A 13,516-nucleotide genomic window follows, 5' to 3' on the forward strand; every position below is an offset into this window, starting at 1 on the left:
CCACCCAAGGCTTTCCCTCCTGGTGACCTTCTATACCTGGCCTATCGTTCTTCCTCTGCTCATGTTTATCTAACTGCCCACCACAATACTACTCATTTTCCATAAAAGACTCTACCTTCTATCTTACAGGTAAAAGAGAAACTTATTCAGAAGTCCCTCCATTATATCAGCAAGCCTATACAGACTTCATCTACACCCTCTTCACACACATTCTTAATAGGAAGAAGGCAATATCAGCATCTCCCATGTAGGATCTATTTTTTTTTATGTTTGCTCTTAATCATGTCTTTTTTTTCTTTTTATTAAGGTATTATATGTATACATAAATACACAGACTTTTAGATCTTATTGTTATAGGTAGGGAGAGCTCCACGTCTTCTGTAGCTAGTGGAATTGGGCTTTTTGCAGATATCCCAGATAAAGAATTTTCTGATACTCGCACAGGAGCATGAGATATTGTGGAAAGCTTTATTTCTAAGGAATCAATCTCCTGAGTTTCCAAGGCCCCATTTTCCTTTGTCTCACCATAAGAGAAGTGTAGCTGTGTCTTCAGCGAAGCTAAAACCAAAGTCAGGGTCCAGAGTTTCTGCTCCAGGTTAGGGCAGTATCCAGTCCAGCATCAGGCTAGCTTACTTTTTTTCCCTACTGCAATCTGTCAGTTCGCTGCATGTGAGGTCCATGTGGCCATGGGCCATAGAGGTGAGTACAAGGAATCATGAGCAAAACCAAAGGAACCAGAGAGTCAAAAGAGAGCTCCTTTGTTTGGGGGATTATGTGTTCCCATATTTTTGTGGCTTTGTAATGACCCTGCCTACTCTAGCCAATCCATGGTTTCTCAGGCTGGATTGACAGAAACTACCTTCTCTGTGTTGCCTCCACTTCATTGCACATGTATCTATCTCCCCTTTGTTTGACCTTTTCCCCCAGTGATTCTGTAGGGAATGGGTCAGTGGTTCCCTGCGGAGTGTGAAATTGCAGCTTCCTGGTGAAGCTGTGCAAACCACATGCCTCCCTTTTGTACCTTTCCTGTTATGAATAACTAGTGAATTACAATGGCATCACCATGAATGTATTGGAGGTTTTCAACCTTTTCCTGTAGTAATCCAGTTCTCAAGGATTCCTTGCCAAGCTCCACATGAATTTACAACCACAGACAGCTTTGGTATTTCCAGCAGTTTGCTATTATTTCAGTAATGCTTGGGGAAAACCCCTGCCCCCACTTTGAGCTGAGTTCTGAGTCAAATAAAATAGCCACCACTCGGAATAGATTTCTCGGAGAGGTGAAACTTTGGACAAAATATTGATTGTACTTTGAGGATGGTAATTTTCATGGACCTCGATAAACAGTCAGATCTTTTCATTATCTGAAATGCTGTCGGCTTTTGGCTACTTTGACACTGAACTGAGGAGGAGGAATGGATAGAAATGACCCCAAGTTAAAATGTCACAGATCCCCAATGACTTACAAAGAGTCAGGAGATTCTCTTGGATAGGCAACTTTCAGTTCATTCTTTGGCTAGAGTTAATTGCCAGAGTTCTGAATGGTTCATTTTAGTTGTTTTGCCTGTATTTCCATTGTTATAAAGTAGTTGAGTAGTTCACTGAGGTCCTCATTCTGCCATTATGGAAGCTGGTTTCCTTGTGTTTGTAATGCTTGTACACCTGATTGGATTCTAGGTTTCCTTCTCCATTTCTCCCTTATTTCCTTCCCCCTGTCATTCACTGCTTGTCTGCCTGTCAGAAATACAATGTTAACCTATGGCAGGTGCTAATTTAGGTGCTGGGAGCTTAATAATGAAGGAAATATAAGGTTTTTTCCCCCTTATAATTAGAGAAATGAGACCTGTCGCTTAAATGCATATTTTCTTTCTTGCTTGTGACATATCCATTTCTGTTACTCATCAATGTGTTTTTCCCTCTTTCTTTACTATTATATAGAGTGATGCTATAATTAATTTTGTAATTAAGTGTATAGATTATAGGATATCCTGAACAAATTGTGATCAAATTAGGAGAGGAATTAGCATCACTCAGGGATTAATGTAGAGACAATGGGACTTCTGGTCGGGGAGCATTTGGGAGAAGCTGTGAAAACATCTTTTTTAATATAAGGGACAAAATCATGATGTTGGAAGTTTAAATATGGGCAGGAGGCTGTGCACAGAGACTGAATAACCAAAAGGATGGACAGTACTGGATATTAAGTGTTGGTTTTCAAGCCCTTTCTCTCTCTGGTCTGTACTGCCAGCTGGGTCCCATGTAGGTTAGAAGAAAAGAAATATATTTTATGTTGTTCTCTGCTTTGGACAGCACTGTATTTAGTAGTATGGATACCTGTATTTTTGCTCAGTATCAGAAAGGTTCCAGAAACAGAGTTTATGTCAGTTCCATCAGTAAGATCAGGAGTGTGGGCTTCTGAGTGCTGGGTAACACCATCTTCTCATGTTCTTCCTTTTCCTCCTTCAGCAGAAAGCTCAACCCTGGCTAAACCCTTCTATGCACCTAATTCCAGATTAAATGCTGCCCATTATATGACTAAAAAAATAAATAACCATGGCTTCCTTTAAATTTATGTTCTCAAATGGGCACTTAATATTGCTTCATAATTTTTTAAACTTTCCTAACATATTTGTTTTCCATGTTTCTAAAATGACTATTTCACAGTTTCTTTTCTCACTTTAGACTTCTCACACCTCTTCTGCCTCATCATTTTCAGCTGATGGATCTTCCATTCCTCAAGGGTGGGCAAAGTAGGTTTGCAGTTGTTTGTAGATTATGATCATTACAATAGCTTTGTTAACTCAAAAGAAAATAACAATGCAACTGTAAACCTACACTTACTCACCCTACATTTTTTTAAAATATATTTTATTGATTTTTCACAGAGAGGAGGAGAGAGGGATAGAGAGCTAGAAACGTCGATGAGAGAAAAACATCGATAAGCTGCCTCTTGCACATCCCCTACCGGGCATGTGCCCACAACCAACGTACATGCCCTTGACCGGAATCGAACCTGGGACCTTTCAGTCCACAGACAGATGCTCTACCACTGAGCCAAACCGGTTTTGGCTCACCCTACATTTTGTTGAGAAATGAAGCAACCCAATTGTACTCCATCCTCCCACTACTGATATCCCTGCGTCTGTATCCATGCTGTAGACATTCCCTCTTCTTACAATAGAGTGTCAGTGCTCCTACCAAAGTCAGTTCTTCACTTGTACTCTGGATTCTGTAAGGTTTGAGGTGCAGGAAAATGGAGTTGGAGACCATTAAGACATATTAAAGGAAGGTTTATTCCCCAGTAACGAGTGGGACTCATTATGGAGGTAGAGAAATCAGGATTAGAGGAGGGAGAAGAGAAGGGACCCTACCGGGTTGTCTCCACAGGAAATGGAGAGCAGCAACACATGGAGTGGTGAAGAGCCTTTTGAGGGGAGTAACAGAAAAGAGTTGGACCCAGGGAAGAACAGGAAAGGGTGAGCCCCAGGGCACTCAGCATGTGCTGCTAATTGGTGGTTCAATGTCTTGGGGATGTCTTACAGGCAGATGCTTGTAACTCCACCCACCAGTTGGGGGGAGGGAGGATCTCACAGATTCCATCTCCTCTAATTGTCCTCAGGCCTTTATTCCAGCCACCATCCCTCCTTTTTCCTCTTTGACTGAGTAGAACACAGAAATGATCTAGTGTCTCCTCCCTTGATCTTTTATCTACCTTCAGCTATTTTTTTCCTCCATTTTATTTTTTTGGCAGTGCTTGTGGTCATTGTTTTACTTCCTCCTTGAGACCTGTACAACCTATTCTGATTGGGGTTTCATCCTCTCTACCCAATTTAAAATGCACTTGTAAAGGCCATGGACTAGTAGTAGAAGGAATCAGCAGATTTCATTTGACAAACCTATTAGTTATCTCTTTCTCATCTAATTCATTCTCTCAACATCCTCAACACTTTTTTTAACTTTTTTCCATTGGTCTCAATGGCAGTCCACAGTTCTGATGCTTATTTTTTGTTTGGTTATTTGCTTTTTGTTACCTCACTGGTTATTCTTGATTCCACTTTGCTTAAGTTGTAGATGTTGTAGTACTCTATGAATATTTATAGGGTCCCTTCTTTATCTATGCTCTTCCTAGGTTTTCTCTTCTTGTATTGTGGCTTTTATTTTAATTTATATTTATGCACATATACCGTATTTTTCGGACCATAAGACGCACTTTTTCCCCCCCAGAAGTGGGGGGGAAAAGTCCCTGCGTCTTATGGTCCAAATATAGCCTACACATATACTTTTTAAAAAAAGTTTTTTTACTTGCCCGGCTCTGTGTGGTCTCTGTGTGCTTGCCTGGCTCTAAAATGGTTCTAAATGCTGCTGTTTACTTTACAGGGTTGATTACATGTGTTTATGACTGTGATTTGGGTTTTAATGCACATAAAATATTTTAGGACACTATTTGTTTCAGAATCTTTTTTTCTTCATTTCCCTTCTCTAAAAACTGATGCGTCTTATGGTCCGGTGCGTCTTATGGTCCGAAAAATACGGTAGTTTTGTCTCTAGCCTAGACCTCCTTCCTGAACTCCAGCCTTATATATCCAGCTGCCTACTTGATTAAATCAAATGCCAATAGTTGCCTCAAACTTATCACAGCCAATATGGAACTCTTGATTATCACCACACTCCAAGTCCAATGTTGTCGAAATCCTTATCATTCTAGTAATAGCACTTCTATCTATCTAAATGCTCAAATCCAAAATCTAGGTTCCTTTTTTTTTTAAATTTAATTAATTAATTTATTTATTTTTACATATTTTATTGATTTTTCCCCCTCCCTCCCACAAATCCCCTCCCTCCCCAGAGCTTTATGTCCATTGGTTGTACTTATATGCATGTATACAAGTCCTTCAGTTGATCTATTATCTCCCCCAGTTCCTCCTCCCCTCCCCGCTGAAATGTGACAATCTGCTTGTTGCTTTACTGTCTCTGTATCTATCTTTTGGTTCATCAGTTTATAATGATCTTTATTATCCACAAATGAGTGAGGTCCCAAAATCTAGGTTCCTTTTGTCATCTGTCATCATTTTTTATTTCTCCCTTCTTCTCATTGCAAAATGACCTAGCCTATTACCAAGTATTATTATATTATCAGGATGAATCTTGAAGCCATTGATTTCTCTCCATCTCTACTCTTCCAAGACACCACCATCTCTGACTTGAATTAATCAATCTCATCACTGATATTTCTGCTTTCAATACTGTCTCCCTACAATCCATTCAACTCATAGGAGCAAGGAAGGATCTTTAAATTAAATTATTAGGCCATTTAAAACCCTCCAATGGATTTTTCATTGCATTAGAATAACATTTACACCTTATGAAACACATTATGATAAAATTCACAATCTACAAAGAACAATACATTCTGGCTCCTGAATGAATCTCTGGTTCATCTTTTCTGAATCTTTTCCTTACTCACTACCTTAAAGTATGTTAGCCTTTCTTTCTTGTTTCTTTAACTACTTTATTGAGGCATTATGTCGTATTCTTATTAATAAAAATAATAATGTGGACAAAAGGAAACTTTTAGAGGTGATGGATATGTTTATGACGTAAAGTTTGGTGACAGTTTCATGGATATATACTTATCTCCAAACTCATCAAGTTGTACACAGTAAATATGATAGCCTTTCTAACCCTCAAACAGGCCAAATGACTATTTACTTACATCCTAGGTACTCATTGTTCTCCCCTCTCAAACTCTTCCCTCAGATCTCTTCAGTGCTATTGCCCTTTGTCATTTAGATCTCATTTAAATTATATCCAAAAGGAGGCCTTCCTTTAATAAACAACCTAAAGCAGTCTAATGCCCAGTTGCTATTTTACTATCCTTTTTATTGTTATCAACTTGATGTTTAGAGTGTTGACATAGCATATTCAATGTCTTCTTTAAAAGTAAGATACCCTTAGGTAGTGAACTTTGGCAACAGTTACTGAAGAAGTAACAAATCAGACAGATTTATTTAGGAAGGCTTTGTTTTTGTGAATATGAAGATGAATACAGCAAGTGGAAATAAGTAGCAAATGGAAGTATTAGAGGAGATCAGTAAATCTCAGGAGAAGAAAAATAAAAAGTTTGACTTGTTTTCTTTTAGTTAACATTTAAAAATTGACTGAAGGAAGAAAGTTGAATTTAGTACTGTTGCTGAAAGATACACAGTTGATGAAATGTGTTTAGAAAATAGATCTTTGCTCCATGAAAAATGAAATTTAAAAAATCAGTAGGGACATGTTCTCAAAATAATGCTTAGCATTTCTATTAAGCTGGACTTCAAGATTTTGGGAAGAGATCACATGCATTATTTAATGTTAAATTGTAGATCCAGTGTTCCAGAGGTTCTAACTTTGGGCAATAGTGTTAAATTTCTGAAAAATAATGAAAACTACCAGGACACCTTAATAGATTCCCATACCTATCTCTGGGTCTTGTCTATCTCAGCAATTTTAAAATCTCAAAATATCTTAATGTACTAGAAAAAAATTAATAGAAAAAACTAACCAAACATAGAAGAAATTAATCAAGTAAGAGTTACAGATAACATGAAATAAGTGATATCACAAGTGAGAAAGGTTTTAGCTCTGTTTTTTGGTTCAGACAAGAAGCTGTGACGTGCTTTAGCTAATGAAACATGGGAAAGAAGAGATATGAACAGTTAGAAGAAATCCCAGGGTGGCGGGTGTTCAGACAAGGACAGATGATTGTTCATTTTCCTGGTTACAGCTTCCACTTTAGGCTGTCTTTTCTAAGCTTTATCAATGCTTTACCTCCATCTGCATCTAGAGAAGACTGTTGAGCATTTTGATGCATTAATTATGTAGTGGTATTTTTTAAAATATATTTTTATTGATTTTTTACAGAGAGGAAGGGAGAGAGATAGAGAGTTAGAAATGTCGATGAGAAACACCGACCAGCTGCCTCTTGCACACCCCCCACTGGGGATGTGCACGCAACCAATGTACATGCCCTTGACCAGAATCAAACCTGTGACCTTTCAGTCCGCAGACCGATGCTCAACCACTGAGCCAAACCGGTTTCGGCTGTAGTGCTATTTCTTAGGCTCCCTGAAGATTCAACAGTGAGTTAAACAGGGTCTTTGCTCTCATGAAATGGCGCTCAACTGAAGGGAAACAGACAATGAACAAAAAACTTGAGATGGGTTCTTATGTCATGTGGTAAAAGTGGTGCTAGAAAGACATCTCATTAGAAATAGTTAATATTTTAGTTCAGTCAAATGTATTACTGTGACTTTACTTCTCTGATTCTTTCCAAAGGGACACTGTCTGAAAGAGTTTAGATGGTGAGAGGAGGGAGAGGGAGGAGAGAATAATGCACTAAGAGTCTTTTCTTTAGCAGAGATACAGCACCAAGTGGAAAGCAGATGCCAGAAGGAGAAGTTAGAGGATCCTTAGTTAAAGCTGTGGTTATTGCAGAGTTTTCACCGTGTTGGCCTTTCTACAGTATTGTTGCATTTACCTGCTACAGGTGGTGACTGGGTCATAATGACATTAATCTGTGAGCAGGCTTTTTCAGAGTTGACTAGCTTGACCTGTTGCTTCAATGTCATACAAGTAGCACTCATAACACCTACTTTAGCTACAAAAATGACACCTGGCCCACTCCAAACCACCTCTCCTTCCCAAAGACTTTCCCAGGAGCCTGTTCATTGAGTAGGTCTGAGATGTCATCCTGCCAGCATTACCCAGGTGAAGTACAATACAATGAGTGCTACAATGTAATGTAATAGAAATTCCTAATAAATGTTTTCTTCTCAAATTTACTCTATCATGTTGGATTTAGAGTGTAATAGATTGTCAAAACCCACTTTTATTGCCCCGCATAAGTCAAGATGATTAAATGGGAATGAATTAAAGAGCCAGTATGACCAGAGAAGTATCTAACCAGTTGCTTCGCACTATAGAGATCAGAAGGTTATTATGCCAAGAGCACATTTACTAGTTTGAGAGGACAGAGTGATGGTTTCATTGTATTCACTCACTTATTTAAAGTACATAAAATATTTTATAACATTAAGATTGTGGCATTTAAGTTCCAGCCTGGGGAAACAAAGGGAATGGGTTGTCCTGCTTTTTTTGTATGGATTTAGGGTTTTGGTCGAATATTTGTCAGGTTATGTTTAATCAGTGAAGTATACTTTTAGGTTATAGCATTATGTAAATAATGCTATATTTTTAATAATTATATTCAAAATTATTAAAAACAATCACTTAACAAATATTATAACATTTCTCTAAAAATTAGGGAATCAGATGACATAAAATGCTCAAAGAAACAGGTATAAATATTTTGTGCATATCTGTATACATTTTTTCTAGTATTATACATATAAAATATTTTAATCTAATGTAGGATTGTATCATGAATATTGTTCTAGATGTTTAGTTATAAAAATGGTAACCTTGGACAAAGGGGATTTCTGTAGCTGAGGCTGATCCTGAAGCCAGTTTCTATTTAAAATTTGATTTTTTTTATTCTTTGGATTTTTAAATATTTCATTAAAATATTATTTATCTTGATTATTCTGTGTGTGTGTGTGTGTGTGTGTGTGTCCCTTTAAATTTTGCACTTGCCTGATTTACTTCAGTAACCCTGGCCCTGTCAGCTGGGAAGCTGTCTGATAACTCAATGCCTGTAGGGAGGCAGGAAGTACTAGACTTTCCCCAAGAAGGTGCTGGACAATCATCTTGATTTCTACCATACAAGTGACATTTCCAGTTGTAGATTCTTTCTCCTCTTGCATCACTAAGTATGATGTGAAATAGAGCCTGTGGGTGAGAAATAAACCTTTATTGTTTTTAGACAGATCTTGGGGACTGTTTATTATCAAAGTCAACTTGACCTATGCAGAAGTTTGTACTCAAAGTTGGATGCCTTACAGCAACCTAAAATGTCGAAAACAAATGGCACCAGCTAAATGATGAGACTGGACAGTGAGAAAAAGCTATCAAAGGCTGGAAAGATGGCAGTTCTTTTTGTGCTGTGGCAAAACATTCAATGAAAGCAATGCCTTTGGTTTCTTGGAATAAGGATCTTTTACTCAACAAAACTCTTGCTATAAAAGAGGGGATCAAAAAAATAGATCTTTGTGTGGTGTGTGTTGGTTGTTATGTCTCTCTTTAGTAAGTTAATAAAAGAAATAGCAGCACAATTTGCAATAACTAAGATCTGAAAACAGCCCAAGTGCTCATCAGTTGATGAGTGAATAAAAAAGCTGTGGTCATTTACACAATGGGATACTGGGCAGCTGTAAAAAAAAAAAAAAAAAAAAAAAAAAAAGCGATCTCTTACCCTTTGAGATAGCATGGAAGGATCTGGAGGAGTATTGTGTTAAGCAAAATAAGCCAGTCAGAGAAACACAAGTATCACATGATCTCACTCACATGTGGAATCTAATGAACAAAATAAACTGATGAAAGAAGTGGATCCAGAGACATTGAAGCATGGAATAGACTGAAGAATCTCAGAGGGATGGCTGGGTGGGTGAGAGATTAACCAAAGAACTTGTATCCATATGCAAGCCCTTGGATACAGAAATAGTATGGTGAAGGTGTAGGCAGGGAGGGGGGTAGAAAAAGGGACATCTGTAATACTTTCAACAATAAAGATAAATTTAAAAAAGAAAGAAGTTCTCAGACCAATTTACAAGCAGGAATAAATAGAGAGAGCCCATAGTTCCAGGATTCAGGAAATTAGAAGAGACAACTGTTACTTAATCTCAAACACTAAAAGACAAAATTGAGCAAAGCTTGAATTAACAAAGTCTGATTAAAACATGGCCTTTCAGCAAGGGTCAAATTATCAACATGGTCCACATACACATCATTAGTGTAATATAAAGCATAACTGTGTGGAATCTCATAAATTACACACTTTAGGCTTAATATTTACTTTATCTGAGCACTTCAAAGAGATGATTCTATTTTTTTCTTCTATTATTGCTATTGAAAAAGAAAGTCTAATTAGCTTTTAGATTTGTACTTTAAATGCTTTTATAATCTTTATGTCTTCATGGCTCTGAAATTTGATATTAGTGTGTCTAGGCATGGTTTTATACTTATGTTTCCTTCTTCATCAGTTTTGTTCCAGTGAATTTATTCTCAGCCGTTTTCTCTACCAACCTTACCTTTTTCTCATTCTTTGTTTTTGTTCCTTCTGGAAATGCAATTGGAATGTGTTAGACCTTATTCTGTCTTTTAGGTTGCTATGGCTCTTTCATATTTTTTTTATCTTTTTATATCTCTGGGCTGTATAGGAGTAACAGTTTTTTAGAAATATTTTCCAGTTAAATAATTTTCCATTGTTTATCCTACAAACAACTGAGGTTTAAATTTCATTAATTATCTTTTTATTTCTGGAAGATATCTTGGTACATTGACAAATATGCCTGGTATTTTTGACAGCACATTATTTCTTGCTAATTTTTTTTTTGGGGGGGGGGGATTCTAGATTTTATTTCTTTAAATTAATTAAATATCTATACTAATAAAAGCCTGTGTGGTCATCCTGCCCTCATGCTATGATACCCTCATACCATCATGCTGTAACAATCCATCACTAAGAGGCTGTGTGTGAGTGCGCAGTGTGGGGGCGGGTCCCAGCAGCTCAGTGCAGAGTCACGGGGGGCAGGATCCCTGGCTGTGGCCTACCTCTTTGGGGCAATCCATCAAGGAGCTCAAATGGGTGGGCAGGGCCTACCTCTTTGGGAGATCGATTGCAGGTCTCCCGCACTGTGAGAGGGCACAGGCCAGGTTGGGGAACCCCCACCTCTGAGTGCACAAATTTCATGCACCGGGCCTCTAGTAGTTTATAGAGGCTTCATCCAAAAATCTCAATAGCTAAAGTCTTGAGAGTTCTAAGTTTCTTGGTTTTTTATTTCTGCTGCCTCTTTGTTGGTAAATTACTTACTTGAGTATGTGGTAAATTTTTATTGCAAGATCATAATTATTTGAACCTGACCTTGGATATTCTTAAGGAACTTGGATAAAGAGTCTTTAATCTAGAGAGGATTTGATTTGGTCCTGCCAGAGGCATGGGGGTGGGGTGTGTGTGTGGGACTATCAAACTGGGACAACATAAGTTTAAATTCTCATAATTAAAATTTCTTGGCTCTTTCTGAAGTTTAATTTTTATGTAATTTATGTTTCAATAATTTCAAGAATACATAAAGGTTGTAACATCTATATCTTTCACTGAGATTTTCTGAATTCTTTTTTTTTTAATTGATTTTTTTACAGAGAGGAAGGGAGAAAGATAGAGAGTTAGAAACATCGATGAGAGAGAGTCATCAATCAGCTGCCTCCTGCACACCCCCCACCGGGGATATGCCCGCAACCAAGATACATGCCCTTGACCAGAATCAAACCTGGGACCTTTCAGTCCACAGACCGACGCTCTATCACTGAGCCAAACCGGTTTCGGCAGATTTTCTGAATTCTTAATGTTTTGCCACAGTTGTTCTCTGTCTTATTAATCTTTTTCAGAACCATTCAAGAACAAACTTCAGACATGCTGTGCCATCACCCACAAATTCTCCAGTGTTTATTTCCTAAGAACAAGAATGCTCTGCAATGTTACCATCATTCAACTGTTCATAAAGGAAATAACCATTGATGCAGCAATACTATCTAATCCTCAGATTCCCCCAGAATTTTCTTCCCTGTATCAAGCATCGTTTTTCTTTCTAGTCCAGGATCTATTTCAATATAAAACATTACATTTACCTTTATTTTATTTCAACCTGGGACAATTCTTCAGCCTTTCTCTTTTATGAGTTTGAAAGATCCCCCCCCCCTAATTTCTACCCATTGTTTACATTTCTGCCTATTCTTTCACATAGAATGATTAAAATCTTCATTTACTCATAGAATAATCTTTCACCTCCTTAAATCCTTTCTCCAGGCTAAATCTTTTTAATTGTTTTAGTTGCATAAAATATAGTTTCTAGTTTTGTTCTCTGTCTTTTAAAATATAATTCAGTTCTTCAAAAATACTCTGGACAAGATTTCTGATTAGGATAAGCAAAGCCAATTTTGTAAGTTAAACATATATTTACACTAAAATTTTGAGAATTTTTGGCATGAGAGACCAAACACATGATTATAAGAGTATTGCTGGCACAATGTTGTGTGTTTGCCATAGTAGTTGGTTTGTCTTTTTTCACTCCCATCTCAGGACACATCAAGAAGCAAAACTTTGGAGACAATAAACAGATCAGTGGTTCCCATCTCTCTTAGGTGAATGTGTCAATGCAGGTTATCGCTGTAACAAATGTACCACTCTGGGAAGGAATGTTGGTAGTGGGGTAAGCTATGCATGTGTGGGGGCAGGGAGTATATGAGAAGTCTCTGTACTTTCTCTTTTGCTTTGAATCTAAAACTGCTCTAAAAATAAAATATATATATTTTTTTAAAAAGAAGATATTGATATTAGTTGGATTAAGGTGCTGGGATATCAAGGACTTCTTCCATTATTCATTTTAGTTTATATCTTACATATTTTAGAGAATTATAATTATACAGGATGGGGGAAAAGTAGGCTTATGGTTGTTCATATGGGAAATATAATAATAAATAATAATGCAAGGATAAATTCTTTTTTGCATATTCACAACAGTAAACCTACTTTTGCCCCACCCTTCAGTGTGTATTCCAAGTTAGTTTGTTCTTTTCCCTAACATCATTTTATAAATTTTTGCTCAGTTGCTATAAGGTGCTCATGAAGACAACTTTCATAACATTCCATAAAACTGAATTGCCATAATTTACCTAATACCTGTATGGTTGTGCATAATTTTATTACTGTATGCCAATGTAGCTAACCAATGGGAGACTTTTATCTCATTAAAAATCATTTTCTTAAAAACATATTTTCAGGAATGGTACTATTGGACCAAAACAAAACCATTTTTACAGTTCATACAGTTTCTTTTCTGAAGACTTGGGACCAATTACAGTGCTATCAGAAATGAATGAGTGTACACAGTCCATAAGAAGTTCACAAAATCAGACTTTATTTGTACGTTTTTATGATATGATCTTCTATATCTTTTTTAAAAATCATGGAATAGCATCACGGGTTTTGGTTGTTATTCTGCTTTCCAAGTAATTTGTGTTAATGCCAGTCAAGTAGAAGACTCTGCTTCTGAGACCCAGATGTATCGATGGTCATATAGAAAATATGTGATAAACTATAATGGCCTCACTTATTTGTCTGGTCAGTTTTCTGTGTAATAATAATTTAAAAGTCTCAATAGCTTTCCAAAAGAAGCATTTCTTTTTTGCTCATGGATGTGTGGACCCGTTTTGTTGCTGTTCAGCCTGCTTATACTACTATGCTACTCTGTTTGAGTGCACATACAGTATTTTTCGGACCATAAGACGCACTTTTTTCCCCCCAGAAGTGGGGGGAAAAAGTCCCTGCGTCTTATGGTCCAAATATAGCCTACACATATAC

General features: G+C 37.2%; 1 long non-coding RNA gene across 1 annotated transcript in view; it reads left to right on the plus strand.

The window, feature by feature from the left end:
* Positions 1-11,789, plus strand: part of LOC118712867 — a 29,668-nt gene extending 17,879 nt beyond the window's left edge. The window contains exon 4 of the long non-coding RNA XR_004986146.2: positions 11,545-11,789. This is a non-coding gene — a long non-coding RNA (uncharacterized LOC118712867). The remainder of the gene's footprint in view (positions 1-11,544) is intronic.
* Positions 11,790-13,516: the final 1,727 nt, after the last annotated feature.

The sequence above is a fragment of the Pipistrellus kuhlii genome, unplaced genomic scaffold (genome assembly GCF_014108245.1).
Source record: "Pipistrellus kuhlii isolate mPipKuh1 unplaced genomic scaffold, mPipKuh1.p scaffold_m20_p_9, whole genome shotgun sequence".
Lineage (NCBI taxonomy): Eukaryota > Metazoa > Chordata > Mammalia > Chiroptera > Vespertilionidae > Pipistrellus > Pipistrellus kuhlii.